This window comes from Bos grunniens, chromosome 10 (assembly GCF_055505025.1).
Source record: "Bos grunniens cultivar Pamir isolate PY7600 chromosome 10, Bosgru_T2T1.0, whole genome shotgun sequence".
Taxonomy (NCBI): Eukaryota; Metazoa; Chordata; class Mammalia; order Artiodactyla; family Bovidae; genus Bos; species Bos grunniens.
Genome location: NC_141174.1, coordinates 69,716,743 through 69,729,376, shown reverse-complemented (window position 1 = coordinate 69,729,376; position 12,634 = coordinate 69,716,743). Strand labels below are relative to the sequence as shown.

At 40.6% G+C, this 12,634-nt stretch overlaps 1 long non-coding RNA gene across 5 annotated transcripts in view; it reads right to left on the bottom strand.

Moving 5' to 3' along the window:
- LOC147364790 (uncharacterized) overlaps positions 1 to 10,746 on the bottom strand; it is a 438,829-nt gene extending 428,083 nt beyond the window's left edge. For all 5 annotated transcript variants that reach the window (XR_015133714.1, XR_015133718.1, XR_015133717.1 and 2 more), the window contains exon 1: positions 10,533 to 10,746. This is a non-coding gene — a long non-coding RNA (uncharacterized LOC147364790). The remainder of the gene's footprint in view (positions 1 to 10,532) is intronic.
- Positions 10,747 to 12,634: the final 1,888 nt, after the last annotated feature.

The following is a 12,634-nucleotide window of genomic DNA, read 5'->3' as shown; positions in this document are numbered from 1 at the left end:
AAGTGTTTTCATCTAGTTTCTGGGATTGAGGATGGATTTTTCTCCTTTACACGTGTGAAGAACTCCCTACTTAAGGATGGGATAACGAAAGGGATTTGTATCTGTCTAGTAAAGAATTTGACCTTGCTCAAAGAAAACATCAACCTAAGCCCTCAGCTTATGGGAGGAAATCTCTGGGCCCTCCAGATAGGAGTGTCTTTGTTTGGGATCCTTGGGTCATATTGGACAGTCTAATAATGTGATTTTGGGGAGGCCCGGTCACCCCATACAGTCTGGAGGAAAAGAGAGGAGCTGACAAAAACTAAATGTGATTTAGGATTGAAGACTTTGGGTTATGCAGGATCAGTCACCTGGAGACTGAGATCAACCATGTGGGCAGCAATGAATCATACCTATGTAATAAAATCCCCATTAAAAAAACTGGACACTGAGGCTGAGGTGTGCTTTTCTGGTTGGCAACATTTTGGGCATACTGCCGCCCACTGATGCCAGCAGAATGATGTGATGTCCTCTTCCTGACTCCACAGGGCAAGGACAACAAAAGCTCTGTCTGTGGTACTTCTCCTGGACTCTGCCATAGGAAAGCTTCTTTCCTTTACCAATTTTAATCTATATCCTTTCCCTGTAATAATTCATAACCATGAGTATAAAAACTCTGAGTGAGTTCTGTGAGTCCTTCTTGGGAATTATCAAACCGGAGGATAGCTTTGGGACCATCTAAACTTGGAGTTGCTACCAGATATAAAGACTATGCTCTCTATTTTGCTGTTAACCTAAATTCTATGCAATATTACAGTGATGAAAAAAAAAATTTAATATTCTTCCTAAAAATCCAGTAGCCTTTGACCATTTCCCACAAATCATGTTGTTCCCTCCCAACATGCTCTTTATTTACTCTTCTTCTTTCTTTCTCTTCTCTTTATCACTCTCCCATGTCTCTCTTCTACTCTTCTCTTCCAAAGAAGTTCCTATTTTTAATGAAAGCCACCTTTCCTATTTCTCTTTATTTTTGAATCTTACTTTTCCATCTTGGAATTTTACTTTCCTATTAACAGCTACCTTTGTTTATTCTAATTGTTTATGTGTATATTCAAAATTTCCTACCTACCTATATATATATATATGTATATATACACATACATATATATATATAGTAATATTGCATAGAATTTAGGCCAACAGCAAAATAGAGAACATAGTCTTTAGTAAAAATAATCTCCTCCAAACCAAACCCACATATTTTTCCAATCCTGACACATATTCACACACAAAAATATAACTCTCCAGCAATAACAACTGATTGAAAGCAATTTATATATGATAGCTTTTAAAATTCTCTTTTACAATTTTCAACACACCAATATAGTTTACATTCCAACTTCTAATCCCCCCAAATTTTTTCTCCTCTCTCAGAATTTGCTTGAAACTTGTCCTAAGCTCTTTGGTCTTTCTACCTCTTCCTCTCTTCCTTTCATTTACTGTCTTCTTTTCTACCAGTTATTCTCTGCTGCTGCTACTGCTGCTAAGTCACTTCAGTCATGTCCGACTCTGTGCAACCCCATGGACTGCAGCCCACCAGGCTCCTCTGTCCGTGGGATTTTCCAGGCAAGAGTACTGGAGTGGGGTGCCATTGCCTTCTCCGAGTTATTCTCTAACGTTTTCTAAATAAATCCTGATATCCTATTTACATTTTCCTCTTCTTCTCATAATATGCCTCCAGTATATCTTATAAATGAGGACCAAAATCATTTACATCCACACTGATTACTGACCATAATAAGATAACTTTACTATTTCAATGTGTTTCTCAATATAACTTTATTATTCCAAGAAACCTGCCCCTGCCCAAATGAAAGTTACAAATGACTTTCTGAAAGGACAATCCAGTGACTTTCTGAAAGGACGATAGATTTTTCAATAGAAACTATTAAAGGAGAGTATACACATGAAAACTCCCGGAATCCATCTTCAAAATTCCCACCTTGTTATATTCACAAATCCTAGACTATTATATCTAATCCTAACCAAACCCCTGCACTGAAAGTCCCACCTTCATCTAGGTAGGTCTTTAAAATCTCAAAAAATATCCTGATCTTGCCCTACCATTTTAATTAAGATTTATGTTCTTGCCTGGAGAATCCCAGGGATGGCAGAGCCTGGTGGGCTGCTGTCTATGGGGTCGCCCAGAGTTGGACACGACTGAAGCGACTTAGCAGCAGCAGCAGCAAAGACTATATATGGTCTCCCTTACCATGGTAAGAACAAACTCAGCTTTGTGCTATCAAAGGTAGTTTTGGTGACATTTTTGGGAGCCAGGAGTATTCAACATAAGGACCAGGAGTAAAGATAAAGTAGTAAACTATGGTTTTACTTTGGGACTGAATGTTTTTATATGGGACTTTGGTGGAGGGGCCACTGGGGAAAGGTAGGGAGGAGAAAAAACTGTACAGTTGAATGCTACTTTAAAATTATAAGAGACTGTCACAACCAATACCGCATTTGATCCTTATGACAATGCTTTGTGGTAGACGGAGCATATATTATGGACCTTATTTAAAGATGGACACACTCGACTTACAGAGGTTAAGTGTGTTTAAGATTTGGGACACATAACATGAAACAGCTAGAGGAAAATTTTAAAGCAGAGGTCAGCATACTGTATTCTGTAGGCCAAACCTGGCCCCATGGCCTGTTTATATAAGGAAAATTGTGTTGGAACACAGCCATGTCCATTTCTTTGCATAACTGTCTATGACTGCTTCAGTGCTACAACAGCATCGGCGAATGATTCTGACAGAGACCATATGGCCCGCCAAGCCTAAAATATTTACTATCTGGCCCTTCACAGAAAAGGTTTACCAGCCTCTATTCTAAAACAACATGTCACAAAGTTAATTCCCAAATAAATGAGATAAAATGATTAAACACTAAAGGTTTGAAGAAATCAATCAGATAATTCATCATCGGGCAAAGGGACAGTTGATGATATGAAGTGATAAACTGCCAGTTTCTAAGGTTTCTACTGGCGTCCCAGTGGCTCAGTGGTAAAGAATCTGCTGGCAATGCAGGAGACCCTGGTTTGATCCCGGGGTCAGGAAGATCCCCTGGAGGCGGAAATAGCAACACAACTCCAGTATTCTTGCCTGAGAAATTCTATGGACAGAGGAACCTGGTGACCTACAATCCATGGGGTCACAAAGAATTGGACACGACATAACTATTAAATACATACACACACAAGGTTTCTATACCATAGGAAAGAATCCTCCTGTGTAGTTCTCAACCCAGGAAAAAAAGTATGTTGATATGAATTGCAATTGTGTTGGAAAAGAATGATTAACTGGTCAGCACTGCAGGCATCCATGCAACAGAAACTAGGAACACAAATAGATACAGTAATAAAAATATTGTTTATGAAATTCAAACTTTAGAGACTTTGAGCATCAGAAAAATATTAGGAGACTGTCCTCTAATCGCTGAATCAGCAAGAGCTGAGAAAGGAAACCAGTCTGACATGAGCAGGCATGAATTATCAGGAAATACAACAATAGCTTAGTGGGTAATAGAGTCAGCTTTCTGGGAACTTTACAAGGGTTATGTCTCCTTTTTTACTTTCTGTTTGTAACCTGAACTTCAGCCTCTGCACAGATCCCCCTGCTTCCAGGGTTGCAGCCCTATCATCTATTCTCCAAACAAAATGGTCCTTTTTCAACAGCACTTAGATAATGTTACTGCTTTGCTAGAAGCCCTCCAACAGCTTCACATTTCACCAGAGGAAGGTTTTCGTTGAAGCTAATAAAGCTGCAGATTCAGGAACCTCACTTGCACAGGGCCCTTTGGAGGAGGCCCTCATAGTGTATTCACATAGCCTTTTTTCTTTTTTAATTTGTAATTGTGAGGTATTTTAACCACAACTGTCTAATTTTGAATTTCCTTCTGTCACAATTCTCTGAGTCAAGTGGAGCTAGAATAGACACAGACACTTTGTGATCTAGTTAAGGCTTTCCTAGTGACTCAGATGGTAAACCCACTCCAGTGTTCTTGCCTAGAGAATCTCAGGGACGGGGGAGCCTGGTGGGCTGCTGTCTATGGGGTCGCAGAGAGTCGGACACAACTGAAGCGACTTAGCAGCAGCAGAAGCAGCAGCAGATGGTAAAGAATCTGCCTGCAAGGCAGGAGACCTGGGTTCTATCCCTGGGTTGGGAAGATCCCCTGGAGAAGGGAATAGCTTCCCCTGGAGAAGGAAATGACAACCCACTCCAGTATTCTTGCCTGGAGAATCCCATGGACGGAGGAGCCTGATGGGCTACAGTCCACAGGGTCGCAGAGTCAGACACGACTGAGCGACTTCACTTCACTTCACTTCACTTCAGTATTCTTGCCCACTTTTGCCTGGAGAGTTCAATGGACAGAGGAGCCTGGCAGGCTACAGTCCATGGGATTGCAAAGAGTTGAACACAACTGAGTGGGGTTAACACTAAGGAGAACACAAAGGAGAAGCTGAGTTAGAAAAGCATTTAGTTTGAATTGGTGGGATATTTTACAGAAGTTCAAGGTTACTGTAATGTAAAGCTTTCATTGATATAGGAATGGCTTCTAGGAATACATCTACTATCCTCAGTGTCAACTTACACTGTGACATTAAAGCTCAGGCCTAGGAATCATAAGATAGGAACCTGTCTTCATCACACAAAAAATATGTGGCTGGTGAAGGAGAAAAGGAACTTGAAACACGGAGCCAGCAGCTAGTCTGTGAAAAACTCTTACAAATCTTACAGCAGTTCATGTGAAAAAAGAAATCTGAAAAAACCTTTCCCAAATTTAACAACCATTCTAGAAATGTACACAGCATTACCCATAATGTGTTATGAAAACAAATTTTTCTACACTACAAATAAAAAATTTTGACCAAATAAGATAAAAGATTCAATTATCTTCCTATTCTTCCTCTAGAAAATGCTATTACAAAATAATATGTAAAGAGTAATCAAAGAGGTTTTAGCCAGAAATAATGAAGGGAAATTATGTAAGACAGAGGGATGTCAGTTAATTAGTAAAATTATTATGGGTTTGTTTTGTTTAGTTTAATTTTGTGTCATGTGTGGTATAGGGGAAGGGGAAAAAAAAAACCTTTTTCCTTCACCCTCCCAGGTTCTGCATCTGAGGCCCTGGGGAATAAACTGACAAAAGACAGATTAACAGGGGAAAATAAGTAGAGTTTATTAACAAAAGTAATGCGCAGACACACAGAAGAAACTAAGTAATGAGTAACTCAAAGGGGTAGTTAGAATGCAGGGCTTATATACTATCTTACTAAAGAATAATAAATTTGTATAGAAATGGCAAGACAAAAGAAAAGGGATTTGGCATTTAGGGACAGCAAACAGGGAAGGTAAATATACGGGGGAAATGAATCGAAGATAAGGGTCGTTTTAGTGGTTTGTTATAAAGATTCCTCCCTATCTCTGGGCTGATAAGCGTCTCTAATGATTAAGAGTCCTTTTGCCCTTCCTGGTGTGATATGATAGTGAGGAAGACAGATCTTTTTTCTTTTTTGGCTGCGTCACATACCACAGGTGATCTTAGTTCCTCCACCTGCAGTGGAAGGGAGGCATCTTAACCACTGGACTGCCACGGAAGTCCTGACAAGAGCTTTTTTGCATCTGCTGTTCCTTACTGTCTTCAGCTTACAACAACAAACCTTATGCCAAAGCAGTATATTTGAAGGGTGGCATATTTTAAAAACTGATGATTTCTTGTAGGTTTTTTTTTTTCCATTCCAAGTAAGTATTCAGGTTTGTGCCTAATTTTGTATTCATTTATATTTACCAGGCCTTAGGGACTAAAATTCCAAAAGGCACAACTCCTGGATACACCCTTAAATCTCAGAACTAAATACAATGCCCTCATAATTAGCCTGGCAAGGCTTGCATGACAGGCCTGCTCTCCTCTCCAACATTCCCCACTACTCGCGTCCTACTCAAACTGATGTCTCCAGGTTGTTTCCGAGTCAGACGCAGAACATTCCCACCACAGGACTTCTGCACTCACGGTTTCCTCTGTCTAAAATGCTCTTCCCCCAGATATCACTATGACATTCTCTTACTTTCCTAAGATCTGTGTTAAAGCATTGCCTTAACAGAACAGACTTCCCTGATTACCTTTGTAAAATAGCACTGCCCTCCAGCACCCATCATTTTCTATCATCTTTCCTTGCCTTATTTTCCTCCTTAACAATTAGCACCATTTAAAGCTCTAAACTGGAGAGGGAAATGACAAACCACTCTAGTATCCTTGCCTGGGGAATCTCATGTGCAGAGGAGCCTGGAGGCTGCAGTCCGTGGGGTCACAAAGAGTCAGACATGACTGAGCAACTCAACAACGACAAAAACTCTAAATAGGTGGGGATATTTTTTAATCAATTTCCCCAAGTAGAGTGTAAGCCTCAAGGAGGCAGAGACTCCTGTTCTTTGTTGTATCTCCAGCACCTAGAGAAATTTATGGCTCATAATTGGGTCTTTCAAATTATTTGTTAAATGAATGAACAAAAGAATAAATGAGTGAGTAAAATTATGAATACCTGAATTTAAAAGGATTAATAAGTGTAAGACTAAGTTATGTGCGTGTGTGCATGCTAAGTCGCTTCAGTTGCGTCCTCCTCTTTGCGACCCTATGGACTGTAGCCTGCCAGGCTCCTCTGTCCATGGGATTCTCCAGCTAAGAATATTGGAGTGGGTTGCCATTCCCTTCTCCAGGGGATCTTCCCGACTCAGGGATCAAACCCAGGTCTCCTGCATTGCAGGTAGATTCTTTACCATCTGAGCCACCACGGAAGCCCACATAGTTGCAAATAAAAGGCCAAAGTAAAGAACTTTTTCAAGTGTTACTAAGGAAAAATAATTAAACTGCATGGACAGAGTTATGACTCTTTCTGAGAAGGTAAACCAGGCAAGCAATATTTTTTCCAAATAGCACCTGTTGGAGGCCCACTCCTACTGATTAATAACATTCCTTTCACAGTATCTTATACAAACTGTCTTTTCAAAATGTTTTTAAAACTGTGACTTATTTCTCATAAAATTAAACATAAGACCTCACATCCTACAAGCTGGAAGAAGTTCAGAGATTACTGGGCCTGGTGGTTCCCAAGCCAGCTGTGTATTAGGATGACCTTGGGAGTATGTTTTAAAAGAGAGAGAGAGATTTCCAAGCCCAAAAGCTAGTATATCAATCTGGCTGTGGAGTGTGCTGAGCTACATTTTTTTAAAACAGGCTCTCCTCCAACTGTTATCCAGACTTCTTGACTCAGTATTTGGAAACTACTGAATTTGTTTGCTCCTCTTGTTTACTGTATCTCACCAAGTGTATGTAAACCTTGAATAGGAAATACAAAAAAAAAATTCAAAGTGTGGTTCTCAATCTGACTAAACAAGTAGAGTCACCCAGAAAGCTTTCATCCCATGGGCTAGGCTCTCCCCAAGGCTTACTGTATCCAGATCTCTGGGTGAGAACTATGGTGTTGCTGTTTTAAAAGCTTCACAGTGAGTCTAATGCGTAGCCAAGGATGAGGAGCCCTAATCTAGAAGAAAATAATTTCAAAAAACAGAGAAACTATTCTTATTTTCTTCTTAGGCACTTTCTACTTCCTGAGTTTGCAAATCATACTGCCAAAAATCAACTTGGAAACATTCCATTCAACTGATGTTTTTATAGTTGAGGATCTTGAAGTCCAGAAACTTGCCCAAAGTCAAATCATTAGTTAGAAGCTGATTTAGAACCTGAATCCAGGTATCTCTTTTGAAAGCTGGTGTCATTTTTACTACAACAAAATTTTCTGGTCCAATGTACTTCATTCTGTAAACAAGCCTACAATGACCTGATGAAATCTTATTCAATCTCCTAGTCTTACTAGGGCTTTATTTCTGCAGTGAATCACAGACAGGAACCAGTTACAGATCAGATTAAATGGCAGGCTAGCTAAGCAGTTCCAAGATATCAATCTCTAACAGTATTTTCCAAACTTGGCTGGTCAAAAAATTCATGTGAGGAAACTGTTAATAATACAACCTCCCAAGGCTCTACACTGAAGAGTGTGACTCAGTAACTCAGCACAAGACATCAGAATATGTAAATTTAACAAGGGTTGCAGCTCATTCATATTCTATGCAAGTTTGGAAAAGACTATGCTAAAATATTATAGGAATAAATGATATTTTTATCTCACTTAATTCTGATTATCTCATATGACTCTTTAAATGAGGAGTCAGAAAACTTTTTCCATAATGGGTCAGTTAGAAATAGTTTAGATTTTGCAAGCCATGTGGTCTTATTTGCAACTATTCAACTTGCTCTTATAATATGAATGCAGCCATAGATGATATAAACGAATGGGAGTGGCTACATTCCAATACAACTAATTACAAAAACATGGTTTTTGTCTTTTTCTCTGGTTCTTTTCTCTATAAGATATGGGGAGCTGGATTTGACCCATACACTATAATTTGGTAACCTTCTGGATTAGATAACTACCAAAACGTAAGTTTATAATTGTATCATTTAGAATTCGTGCCTACGAGGGTTTATCTCATATAACAAATTTTGACCCAAGTGTTTAGTAATATTAGTTTAGCAATTTAATAATATCTTTGAAGTGCCAGCATCTACCTCCAGAAACCTCTAGAAAACATCTCCTTATGTATCACTGGTAGATTTGGATTGCATACCTATATAAGGTCTTTGACTAAACTCACTATCTCTGAAACCAAGGGAATTCTACCTAAAACGTGTGTGTTGGGTGGAAAGAGAGGGTACAGAGACCTATTAACAAGGAATAAAGCTGGCTAAGTAGTGCTTTTTGGTAGTCACTAATAGTGCTCACCACTGTCCACCCCTTTGGCAATCTAATTTCCACATACATATCCTTTTTCCAACACAAACAGTTCATAGAGGTGTATTCACATCCCTATAAGATATTCTTTAATCACTATTTTTAATACCAATAGCTGAGATGGGCATTCAGGAGAAAGTTCTTTTCTAATGTTAGCAACCTCCACATGTTTGTACAAGTTCAGACACCTCAGGATTGCCTTGTAGGTTCAACAATTATATGCAGTTGTTGGTGGGCCTTACTTTATCTTTAACAATAAAGTCCCTCTAAAAAACTTAGTAGATTCAGTCTGCTTACTTCTGGTCAATTCCTTGCCTTAGTAACCACAGCTAAATATTTTTGTCTAGATATAGACTTTGAGGCTAAGAACTCCCGTTTCCCTGCTGCTTGATCCTGTACTCTTTCAAATCTTCCTGCATTTAACACACAGAGTCAGTTCTTTGTGGTAAGAAGCTCCAGTTTTATTAGTCTTAAAGGTGCCACTTTCTCACCTCTGTTTGTATTAACTGTTTTAACTTGGGGTACAGAAGACACCATCTATAACCCTGCAAGGCTATAGATTATGAGACTCTGTTCAGTTAGATTGGCAATCATAGTCAGAGTACCTTTGTTTGCAAAGTCATTCCTTCTTTGCTCTCTGCTTCAAGATTAGCTATTTAGCTTAAGTTTGCCTCTCCTAATAGGACTTCCTTGCTAACAGAACCCCATCCAGTATCTGAACCCAATTCACCCTCTACATTGTTCCTCATGTATCTCCAGGGAAACTGGAGAGATCCTTGCAGCATAGTTAGAAAAATCATAGATTAAAAACACACAACCATTTACAAGTAAATTACCTGAAATTAGACCCCATGTAATTTACTTATTTTGACTGGCAACTGGGTAGTATGAGGGACAGCTAGGAGGGTTTTGTCAATGTCATCTCAGGTCCAACACTCCTTATCGTTTGCCCAAGTGACATGGAAATAAGAGTGACCAGTACTTGAGAAAACCAATCAATATATTTAGCATAAATTTAAGAAAATCTGCAGTAAAATACTTCAGTTGTTTTTCTTTTTCAAAGCAAGTGAAGATAAATCTGAGAAGAAAAAAATAAGTCCAAACTTTCCCTGATGGCCACATTTACTTTTTTATGCTGTTGAATAATACATGTGTATTTATACATGTGTGTATATTTGCAAATTCTTTTTGGAAAGAGGTGAGAAACAGCGTAGAAAAGGAGGGGTTCTGGTTCATGATGGTGACATAAAGGGTTCTGAATTCAACTCCTCCCACAAACACACCAGATCCACAGATATATACGGAACAGGGTCCTATGGCGGGAGGGGTTGGGGCGGGGGTGGGAAACCTGAAAGCTGGCTGAACAACTCCTACACGTCAGGCCACTCAGAGAAAGCCCACATTAAAAGGGTAGGAGAGGCTGAGACATAACCCCACACTGGGAACAGCAACCCACATAGCGTGGGAACTCAAACCGGAGCTTCTCCCTGAAGAGCAAGGGGCTGGATCAGCCACAAAGGGCATTTTAAGACCTGCACCTGAGAGACATGCCTCCCAAATGCCTAGTGTTGAAAATCAACAGGGCTCTGCGCCCAGGAGACCCACGGCTAAGGGGATCTGAGAATGGGCTCCTGCTTGGACTCACCTCCCCAGGGTCCAGCACGGAAGCAGCGGATCCAGGGCCACCCAGAAGGTGTAAAAGAAACTCATTTGCTTTGTGCTTGTCCTAGAGCTTCAGCCTGAGGGGCAGACAGCAGATCTGACACACACCCTGGGGTCCTGCAGCTCACCCTCCAGTTCGGAGACACAGGCGCCATCTTTACGCTCTGCACGCCGCGCTCCATGCCAGGTTCTGTGGGGGAGGGGCGGGAGGAGCTTTTTCACGTGGCAGGTGCACCAATCTCTGCAGCTGCTGCCCAGAGAACAGCCCGCTGATCACCTGTGTCTGGAAGCTGAGGGGGCTGAAGGGGCTGACAGGCTTATCTTGGGTATAGAGTTGCTCACTTTATTTTTTTTTTTTTTATTTTTAAACTTTACAAAATTGTATTAGTTTTGCCAAATATCGAAATGAATCCGCCACAGTTATACATGTGTTCCCCATCCTGAACCCTCCTCCCTCCTCCCTCCCCATACCATCCCTCTGGGTCGTCCCAGTGCACCAGTCCCAAGCATCCAGTATGGTGCATCGAACCTGGACTGGCAACTCGTTTCATACATGATATTATACATGTTTCAATGCCATTCTCCCAAATCTCCCCACCCTCTCCCTCTCCAACAGAGTCCATAAGATGTTCTATACATCAGTGTCTCTTTTGCTGTCTCGTACACAGGGTTATTGTTACCATCTTTCTAAATTCCAAGCTGTTGCCTGAGGAGCCAGCTTCCAGTCAGCCCAAATCTAGAACCCTACTCCTTTGGGACATTGTCAGGTCTTGCTCCCGCTCACCCCTCAACTCCGGGGACCGTTAAAAGGAAAATAGGTTGCTTGGGCACTCACAAGTGTTTCAAAGACAACCGAAAGCTGAGGCAGGGTTAAGCGATAAATTTAAATTCCTACACAAAGCCACTCCTTCAAGACTGGGAGAGGTAAGTGACTTTTCCCTCCTGCGTAGAAGCCAATACAGAGAGTCAAGCAAAAATAAAGAAACAGGGAAGGGGGGAGGCAAGACAATGCAATGGCAAGATGGAAAAAGAAAAGCTATGTGTGACAGAACAGATCAAGGTCCAAGGGTCAAAACGGATAGATTCAGCCACTCAGTATCTATTTATTAAATAATAATTTTATTCTGGGCTTTCCTGGTAGCCCAGATGGTAATGAATCTGCCTACAATGCAGAAAAAAGATTCGACCCCTAAGTCAGGAAGATCTCCTGGAGAAGAGAATAGCAACCCACTCCAGTATTCTTCCGGGGAGAATCCCATGGACAGAGGAGCCTTGTGGGCTGTGGTCCAAAAGGTCGCAAAGAGTTGAACATGATGGAAGTGACTTAGCATACCGGCACATACCCTAATCTTGAGTTTACTACTAATCCCTTTAAATTCAGGTATCCATAATTCTACTTGTTGGGACCTCATGCCAGGTGCTAGAAGTACAAAGATGGAAGTGCTGCCCTGGTTGTGCCTACAAGATGATGGAGACTGGGCTGTGGTGTTGCAGAATTTCAGAAAATGCCCTCTCAAGGCATACAGTAAGGTGGTCTTGGGTGGGCACACTAGACTTGAAAAATGAAATAAGTCCTGTATGAGTCAAACTCTGGGAGCAAAAAGGCAGTTATTAAGACGGTCTAGATGAATTAGGGAAAGACTTATATAGAAGGTGATAGCTGAGCTAACTTCAGAAAATGAGTGGAGGATTGCCAGGCAGAGAAAGGAGAAGGGTCTGCCAAGCACTGGATAAGATAAACATGTGTCAGAAATATAACACTTTTCTGACACCTAAAATCTCTGTGTTCCATAGGATACCTGTATTAAAAACAAACAACCTAGTGTGTAAGGAACTTTTAAAGTCACACAGTTCGTGAAAACTCATTTGAATCAAGACTTAAAATGTTCTGCTTTTTTCTTTCTGTAATAAGACCAACCAACTTGGGAGCCCTCTCTGAATTACCTGCCCCTCTCAACATTCAGAAACATCAAATTCTGTATGAAAACACTAGACCTTTTCAGTCCCTCCATTGTACCCAACTTTTCTTCCCTTCTTAACAGTACAAAGAAGGCAAAAGAAGTCACTAGGACAAGTCAACAATTC